Genomic DNA, 10,564 nt, shown 5'->3' with positions numbered 1-10,564 from the left:
TGATATCATATTTGGGTCAACAAATCAAGATTTTTGTGAAGAGTTTGGCAAGATGATGGCAAGTCAGTATGAGATGTCCATGATTGGAGAGCTTAGTTACTTCCTTGGTCTTCAAATCAAGCAAATGAAGAATGGCACATTTGTGAGTCAAGGCAAGTATATCAAGGACATGCTTAAGAAGTTTGGAATGGATGATGCTAAAGCTATTAGTACACCAATGGGGACAAGTGAAAGCTTGGATAGTGATGCTAGTGGCAACATGGTGGATCAAAAGATGTATCGGTCTATGATTAGAAGCCTACTCTATGTGACCGCATCAAGGACGGATGTGATGTTTAGTGTATGTATGTGTGCTAGATTTCAAGCCTCACCAAGCGAAAGTCATTTGAAGGCAACAAAGGGAATATTGAGGTACTTAAAGCATACACAAAATTTTGGATTATGGTATCCCAAAGGAGCATGATTTGAGTTGATTGGATATTTGGACTCTGATTATGTAGGATGCAAAGTTGAGGGAAAGAGCACATCAGGCACATGTCAACTCTTGGGAAGATCACTTGTGTCTTGGTCATCAAAGAAACAAAATAGTATAGCACTGTCAATCACCGAAGCAGAGTACATTTTGGCTGGTAGTTGTTGTGCTTAATTACTTTGGATGAAGGCTACTTTGAATGACTTTGAAATCAAATTCAAGCAAGTGCCATTTCTATGTGACAATGAGAGTGTCGTAAAGCTCACCAACAACCCGGTTCAATATTCAAGAACAAAGCACATTGATGTTCATCATCATTTCATAAGAGATCATCAACAAAAAGGGGACATTTGCATTGAGAGTGTGGGCACCAAAGATCAACTTGCCGATATCTTCACCAAGCCACTTGATGAGAAGAGCTTTTGCAAGCTAAGGAATAAATTGAACATACTTGACTTCTCCAATATGTGTTGATGCACCCCCATTATATGACATGCCTCTCCTTCGAGCAAAGAAAGGTAAAGTTGATTGACATGTCATCCATCCATTGCTAAGGACTTGTTTAGTGCATCTAGTCATTCCTATGATGTCCTAGGCTCATTCATGAAAATCAAATGAATTTGATGCTTGTATGGTACCACTATTGCTTGTATGTTTGAAATGATCTAGTGATAGCATATGACATGTTTGTGGGCTTGTAAACCTAGTGTTTGATCTAGAAAATGAGCTTTAAGTGTTTAACTCAACATGGTACAAGATAACCCTTATTTGGAGGTGTGAAGAAGCTTGTCCTTGGATCAAACCGAGTTAAATATCTTTTGCAAGTGATCTAGATTGAATCAAATTGGGAAAATAATCCTCATTTCACATGGTTTTACCCCATCCTATCTATAATTTGAGCTCGCCTTTTTGTGCTAATTGTTGACAAAGGGAGAGAGAAATTCACAAAGATAGTAAGATAGGAGGAGCAAACAAATGAAATGACATTGTAAGGGGATCAATTACACACAAGTAGGGGGAGCAAGCTCATAAACTTGTTTGTTGCATTTGAATGTGCATTTCATATATTTGCTTGCATGGCACAAGTTTTAAATTTCAACATCCATGCTTGTGTGGTGTATGCTAGTTATATGCTTGAATGATGAAATAAAAAAACTAGCATGCATAGGCTAAAGCAACAAGACTTATGTTCATTTTATGGAAACTAGACCCTTGATTGTAGTGTTGATTTCATGGGGTATTCTAGTTTTTGTGTATGTCTAGTTACTAATGGTGCTAAGGATGGTATATTGGTGCACTTCGATTGATATCACGCTTCAAAGGTCCATCTCTTATACCTTAGCATCATTTGGTAGACATTGTCTCCTATATTTCCTATCTAAGCATATGTGCAAGCTTCAATCCAAACTCTTAGCACATATGTAGGGGGAGCAATTGTTACCATATGGGATTCATGAAACTTGTCCATATCCTTTTACGCTTGGTAAATATGCTTGGGCAAGCAACGTGGATTCAATTAAATCTTAATTCATATCTTTGTGTAAGGGTTGTCATCAATTACCAAAATGGGGGAGATTGAAAGCTCTAGTTTGGTTTTGGTTAATTGATGAAACCCTAAATACTAACCTAGTTTATCAAAGTGATTATGAGATAGGTAGCACTATTCCAAGTGGTGAAGTAAATGAAGATCATGACATGATGACGATGATTCCATGGTGATGATCAAGTGCTTGGACTTGAAAAGAAGAAAGAGAAAAACAAAAGGCTCAAGGCAAAGGTATAAGTTGTAGGAGCTATTTTGTTTCGGTGATCAAGACACTTAGCGAGTGTGATCACATTTAGGATCGATAGCAATACTATTAAGAGGGGTGAAACTCGTATAAAAATGTGGTTATCAAAAGTACCACTAGATGATCTAACTCATTGCATATGCATTTAGGATCTAGTGGAGTGCTAACACCCTTGAAAATATTTGTGAAAATATGCTAACACATGTGCACAAGGTGATACACTTGGTGGTTGGCACATTTGAGCTAGGGTTAGAAACTTCACTGGCGCCCTATATAGAAAAGACAGGGGTTCATAGAGTGACCAGACGTTGGGGTCCTGCGTCCGGTCAGTGGCATAGTGAAGCCTACCCTCAGTCTCTTTACCGAACACTGGCACGAGAATTGACCGGACGCTCAGGGCCTAAGTCTGGTCAGTATGATGTATGATGACATATGTAGTGCATAGGGGTGACATTGAGTGACCATACGTAGGGTGAGTCCGGCCGGGCAAGACCGGTCATTATTTTTTGCTTCTGGATGCTTACTGGAAACGACCGAACGTTGAGGTCCTACGTCCGGTCACTTTGAAGTAGCGTGTTTGGTCACAACTTAAATGTACTAATGACCATTAAGATCGGGTGATCAGTGTTTGAAGTAGGGGACACATGGCCCACATCGCACGATCGAACGCTGGGGTCCAGCGTCCGATCGATCTGATCTATGCGTTTGGTCCCCCTGTTTTTCAGTGGACTGAGGAGCCAACAACTCTATTTTATGGGGGATTCTATTTAAGCCCCATGGCTAGCTCAAGCTCACCCTCTTGGCCATTTGCATTAACATAGCAACCTTGTGAGCTTAGCCAAAGCCCTCCCACTCATCTCCATCATTGATTCATCATCTTTGTGAGATTGGGAGAGAATCCAAGTGCATTGCTTGAGTGATTGCATCTAGAGGCACTTGGTATTCATGTTTCACTATAGGATTCACTTGTTGCTCTTGGTGGTTGCCACCACCTAGATGGCTTGGAGCAGTGGAGGAGGATTGGCATGAGTTGGTGATTGTTTATGGCCATCTCTGGTGATTGTGAGGGGGTTTGTACCTTCCCCAGTGGAGTGCCGAAAGGTAACCCTAGTGGATTGCTCATGTCATTGAGTTACCTCACTTGTGGGTAGGTTCTTGTGGTGTCCAATTGTGTGGATGAGGTTCATGCAACACCTCTTAGCCGCTGAACTACCAAGTGTTGGTCAACACAACGGGGACGTACCGTGTTGGTAAGCATGTGAACCTCGAGAGAAAATTGGTTGTCTCTTGCCCTTTGGTATTCTCCCAATGATTGATTAAGTATTCATCTTGTGATTGTTTCACTCTTCTACACAGCGGTATAATCACCTCACTTACTCATTTATATTCCCGCAAACAAGCTATAGCAAGCTCTTTAGTGTAGCTAGAATTGAGAGCTTGCTTTGTAGATTAAGTTCATCTAGTGGAGCTCTTTAGTGTATCAAGTGTGAGAGCTCTTAGTGAGTAGTGACATAACAAATTGTGTGTTTAGTGATCATAGCAACTAGAATTATTGGATAGGTAGCTTGCAACCCTTATAGAGCTAGAGCAAGTTTGCATTTCGCTGTTTGTTATACTAATCAAATTGCTCTAGTTGGTTTGTAGATTTTTAAAAAGGCTATTCACCCCCTCTAGCCATATTAGGACCTTTCAAGGTGCCAGGAGGGGTCTCGGTCTTGGTTTTGACCCTTTTATGGGGTCATGAGGACCCAACTCTCCTTTTCCTAGTGCTCTCGCCGACCCTGAGAGGTCATGATGCCCTGTTACATGCAGATTTGGTTTCACCCCACGTGGGGAGAGGCATGTCCACCATAAGTGGTCGGAGCGATGCGCCTCGTTGGGGTCGATGGGTAATCCAAGCGAGACTCGATATCCTTCCCAATCGACATGGAGTTCGGCTGTGTCTCATTGAGAGACATCCCATAAATTGTTGGCCATCAATCCCGTCGGTCCCCAACCGCCTCCGCAGCGGCCAGGGGGCAAGATGCCTTCCCCAGAGGGGGTCAACCCGAGAGACTTTGAAGCAGATGTCTCAGACATAGAGGGAGACGACCGTGTGGCTCCACACTACCGATTAGAGCCACAAGTGCCCATCTCCTTCCTACCCCTATCCCTTTTGTGGCCTCAAGCCCTTCTAAGGATTGGTCCAAGAGTGGGTTTTCTAATCTTGACATGGGGTCGTGTTCGTGATGGGTCACTCTGCACATGATCTTGAGGGGCGGTTGGCCACCCCGGTCACATCGTGGCATAATGGCAACCACTCGTGAGCAGTCATGCGCCGCAGAATGTGGGTGCACAAATTGAAATGATATGAAAAGAGTGGGGATGTGTGCAGCTTATAGGTCTTGCGCCGCTACGTGGGCAACCATCGTTCCGCTTTCCCCCTAATCGCTTCACCTGCTCTGCGGGGTTCTCCAAGCAGTTAGTAAATGTGAATGAACATGCGTTTGCCTTGAGTGCCCTTGGCGGCAATAAATCCTTTTGGAGTGGTATGGTGTGGTGGCATTTGCTTTAGGTCACCTACTCCACTACTTTCCTGTCTTCGCTTTTGAGCAGTCAGAGTTCCTTCCTTGCTGACCGGGATGGACCGCAGTAAGCGGCCATTGGAGGAGTCGCCGGGTAGCGGTAGGGCACCGCTGCCTCTTCATCCTTGCCTACGCAATCAGGGGTAAGTGCATTCGTATGATGTTCAAGTTTGGAGGTTTCAACCTGTATTGATTGTGTGTGTTTGTAGGGCTGCATCCCATGCCACATCTAAAGGGGCCACTAGTGTCGCTCGTGCGATGACCCTGCCCACAGGGGGTCAAGCTCGTCATCCTCCTCTTTAGATGATCAGCGTGAGTTCCGCAAGCTTGTCCGTGGGGTGGACAAGGCCCGCTAGCGCTACTCCAATGCCACCCACGAAGTGAGCCAGCTAGAGCATTGCCTTCATGCCATCAGGGTGGCCCTTGAGGCCTCAGAGAGGGAGACCACTACCGCGCAGGCAGCGGCCACCGATGCCCAGGCCCGCATCATGGGTGAGGGTGCTTCTTTGTCTTGTTGTTTCGTTTGTCGCTTGCCATTCCTAATCCTCCTGTCTTCTTGTCACCGGCATTGGAGGAGCAGCTGGTGGCTTCCTACCATGAGACGGAGGAGGCTCGCCTTCAGGGGGTTATCTTGATGGAGGATCATGAATGCGTGGTGGTGGCTGGGATCCGGTAGGGAGCCGGCATCGCCGTTGCTGCCTGTTGATAGTAGTTAACAAACATTATAAACCATCAATATAACATGCATAAGGGCATAAATATGATCACCAACAAAGGTCTAGGGGTTTAAACTAACAAATTCCATGAGTTTTGGTGAATCTATGATTTCTGCAGGGTTTATTTAGAAAATCATCAAGGTGGACCTAGATGTTAGAGTTAATCATGCTTATCCGTAGTGAAATAGACACCAGAAAACTCTAGAAGACTTGAGAGGACTCCATACCGAGGCGGAGCCCGAGGGGCTTCCAGGTGGGGCTAGCTGGCCCCACCTATAGGCCACCCGACCCCCATGGCCCACATGTCATCCTTTGTTGTTATGTTGGTTCTCCATCGCCTCCTAGGTTGTATCTATGTTGTTCTTTAAGTCGGTTTGATCCAAGGGCTCATGATGGATGCTCTGGCCTAATCATCCTGGCACCCCCTTGAGGCATCAAGTCATTTGAGAAGATAGAAACCCTAATCATCCTTAGAGCTCCATCATATTCTAGGGCATAGCTAGTTAGGCTAGGTCTAGGGGAAGGCAAGCAGGCTTCACTTGGATTCTTGATCGTGTCAAGAGCGTGGTTGGTATACTCTTCGTACCCCCTCTCTTATTTGTATCTCTATTATTTTATATGCTTGCTACAATTATTATGACAATATTAGTTTTCATCTTATTCATGTTCTTCGTTATAATGTTCATCGTCTACTTTGATTATATACCTAGTATACTTGGATTATCATCATATTCATGCATATGTTTGTATAGCGCTCACCCTAAGGATCCATGGGTGGGTGGTCGACATTATGTAAGCATGGTGCTTATACGTTGTTTACCTATAGATACACCCTATATTCTGGGTCATGTGGTAGATCGCAGACATGACACTCCCATTGAGTCCTTTGTAGTCCACTCCCTGATGTACGTAGCACATAAGATCTGGTAACGAAGGGGGATAAGCTATGTTCTTAATCTCCCTTAGTAATATCCCTTATGTGTAGATATGAAGATGATCTTAGCAATGACTATTAGGTGTAATTGCACTAATCAATGTATGCTTTTACTTATAATTAAGAATGACTTAGGAATTATTCCTCTAATATTCTATCTAACCATGCTAATGCCATAGAAAGGAGTACTCTAAGTGATTTATCATTATCATTGATCAATACTTATCATATATATATATATATATATATATATATATATATATATATATCTTATCCTATGACTTACCCCTATTATGAGTAGAATATTAGTTATGGTTTACTTCTCCATAAATAGTATAAGTTATCAATACTTCTCCATGCTAGACCTTCCCTGTAGTAAAAATATAAATAATGATACCTAGAATACTCTTGGGTGAAGTGCTACTGAAAGCATCTAGGCCCCTAGTTGGATTTTGGTGATTAATGATAATACGTGATTATTGTGACTAACGTGTGTTTTGTAGAGGCAATTAAGTTAGGTCATGGTAATGGCAATTGATTGGGCAATCATGGTTGTCATGCCCCTATGATGGAAATCATTTTAGTTTTCAAAGGATGGACGACAAGGTTAAGGATAGACTGGTTCTAAGTGTTGTTCGGTGTTGAAGAGACACTTAGAGTAGTGTCGACACAGAATTTCGTTACGTGCCGAGGACACACAAGCAAGCCAGAAGGGTCCGCTCGATGAAGCTGAGGATCCACCTAGCTTCAACGCAGGGATGGTCAATCTTGCGCACTCCTCCCGAGACATGCCAGTCAATTTGACCCTACAATTGACAAGGAGAGAAAGTTTATCAGTAATTAAGGGCAGAATATGTCGGTGTTACCAGACAGTCCCGAATGTGTGGCTCTAAGAGCCGATATGAAAGGAGATCGACTAAATAGTCGATTTTAGCATATTCATAAGAATAAATCGATTAAATCTCATGGGGTTGTGTAAGAAGAACCCATTATCATTCTGGATGAATATCATTGTTTAGATAGATATTAGTCACTGGCAAAAGGATATCAATAGTAATTAATTCATGCTAAGCCAATGACTACAAGTAATCGAACTCCTTTTATGAAAGAAATAATTCATCATCATTCAACCGTTTAATAGAAATAAATCTAATGAACATATTAGATCTCATCTATCGCTCTGACCAGTGGGGCATGAGGCAGAATCATGCAGGCCGTAGAAACAACAATAGACTCGATGACCCTAACTTATTATTAATATCAGTTGGGCATGAGGTAGAATCATGCAGGCTGTAATACAATAATAAGATCATCGGGCTAACACATCTTTCAACCTATTACTACTTCAATGATCTCATGATGTGAACTGTTCGTGAAAGCGCTTGATATCGGCTAAAACAACCAATTCAGACATAGCGCATAGTTAAGGTCATGCCCTCTTAGGAACAGATCTACCAAATAACGATCCCCACTCTATGGTGCTAACAGTGGGGTGTAAGGCAGAATCACACAAGCTGTGATAACAGGCCGCAAAATAGTTTTCGCTAGCCAATAGATCTACTCAAAATTAGACATGCCTTAACCACATGCTATGTATGATCAAGATTGATATAAAACAGCCGATAAAACATAACTCGTCGTTTAAAGTGCAGATTAGATTAAATTTTAGATCAACAACGATGGGTTAAAAAGGATATAAGGCCAATCTAGATCAATCCCAATCAGGCTATAACACCCTAGGTGTTAGCCTTGCATAACTTGAGTTGCATAGCATGAGCATGATCATCAAGCATTCATAAACAAGCATTTACAATTGAAACATTGGATTGAAACATATGCAACATTTGCTTGTTATTGCATGTTTCCTTGTACATATGCAAATGATCATGAGTGTAAACATGTACTTGGTGGATGTGAGTCACAAAAACATTTAACAACACATGGGTTAACAAATAGGACATTGTTCATGAAGGTCACCTTTCATGACCAAACACTTAAGATTTCATGTGTTAACCTAGATAGCACTATGTGTGACTAATACATGAAATGATTGTATGACCTTGCAATTAGCTTAAACATGTTTAGAGTATCTTTATGAACAACTTTGATATTCATGGTTAGGGGTAAATAGGTCATTAAGCCATAGTTTGAAGTGTATCATCATTTAAATGTGACATGTTTGACCAAGTTTGAACTATGTGTTAGAGACCTTACATGGAGGAGGTCACTAAAGCAAAGTTGTAGAGTTTGGCAAAAGGAACAACTTTTATTTTTGGGTCATTGACTAATTTAGCTCCTAACATGCTTAAAATTAGCTCACAAGATTTAGCAAAACCAACATTTCATCACTTAGCGAAATTCTTCTAAGTCTTATCAACTGACAGCCTGATAGGTTGACCTTTGGGATGATAGAACTCGGTTTTGGTTGGGAATTGGCTTGAGATCCTTGAATACAAAATAGAGCTGGTATGTAGGGCTACAACTTTGGTGTAGATTGTATGCGCTAATTTGTCGTGGTTACGAAGATCAAGCTCCACAAAAACTTGCTGTTAGGCCAAAAACGGGCGTGCTGACGAACTGAATCAGTCGGCGTCAGTGGCCGACAGAAGCAGAGCTCGCACACTGTGTGGAGGTCTACAGCAGCCGTGCGTCACCGGCGTCCTGCCCCGCGCGGTAGAGCCTGACCGAAGCTCACTACATCACCCCATAGCACTGCCCGCACTGAGCCGCGCCCTCATTTCCAATTTCTAGCTTTCTCCTTCGCCTGTCCGTGCCACCGCCATAGCACCGGGTGTCCGCCACCGCCATTGACGGTCACCAGTGTGCCTCGCCACTTTTCCATCACCGCAACAGCACCACCAGCTCCCCAGCAACCCACAACGTCCACCAGTGTCCGCTAACCATGCTCGGTAAACTCCAGCGCCATGCGCAAGCTCGCCGAAGCCCCGCCGCCAACTCTGTCGTCGTGGCCACGCCATCATAGTCCACCATTTTTGGTGCTATCGTGTGCGCTAGGTTCCCCATAGTTCATAGATACTTGTCCGCACGTTAGGTTGGGCCGCCGAGGTCGTCTCTGGCGTACCGCCGTCATCCCGCCTCGTCGTGCCGCCATGGCCAATGCCGTCGCCCTTCACGCCGGTCATCTGCCCACCTAGCTAGCCCAACATGTGCACCCGGTCGAGTAGGTCATGCCATGATGATGTCACCTAGCTAGCCCAACATGAGGAGTAAGCCTTGGGCAGGCTTCTTTATTAATCCCTATCTTTGCTTTTGTGGACCGTGATCCTACTTGGCACTGTATCAAACTATGTTGGAAACTTTATTTTCGAACTTAATTGCTTCTGCTTTATCTATCAAACTCAGTTTGTAATAACTTTTATTCATACTCTGATGATGAGAATGTATCTGTGAACTTTATGTAATATGTGGCATGTATGTTGAATCATGTACGATCTTGGTTGTTGTAAATCGTTTATCGAGACCCGTTGTGGTACTCGACGGACTATCGGGTTTATATGGGTTCAAGTATGACAGTGCGTCTGCTTGCGGGCTACCATTGTACTTGTACTCTTATAAATTGGTTGGTTCTACGATAGCTGGCATCAGAGCAAGATTCAACGTTAATTGTCACATGTGTATTTAAAACAAAAGTTTTTGTTTTCCAAAAATCCTTCTCTAGCAACTAATAGCTATATAAATAGGTATTTGAAATCTAAAGTGTGCCAATGATCACTTTCCTTATGCCCAAATTAAGGACTATTAGGTGGCTATTTAAGTACTAACATGGGGGTTTTTACTTCGTCGTCCATACGACGTGCTATTGTATGGATGCCATTCACTTGAATGGTAATGTATGGATCAAATGCCTCTACGTCAAGGTAAGATGATGAGTGTATGACCACAAGATGTGAGCGTGCAGTCAGGGAGAGTTAGCTTTGGTACGGCTATGTATGCATGCTTGTATGTGTATATGGTACGTATTTAATTGTGGGTTTAAATTATTATCGGGTAGCTTGATATGGAAGTATATGTATGGGTGTACATATATGGAAGTATTTAAATTACATTCTGCATATTTCATTATGGGT

Source organism: Miscanthus floridulus, chromosome 3 (assembly GCF_019320115.1).
Source record: "Miscanthus floridulus cultivar M001 chromosome 3, ASM1932011v1, whole genome shotgun sequence".
NCBI classification, from domain to species: domain Eukaryota; kingdom Viridiplantae; phylum Streptophyta; class Magnoliopsida; order Poales; family Poaceae; genus Miscanthus; species Miscanthus floridulus.
The sequence above is the reverse complement of the archived record's forward strand: the minus strand, read 5'-3'. Positions refer to the sequence as shown.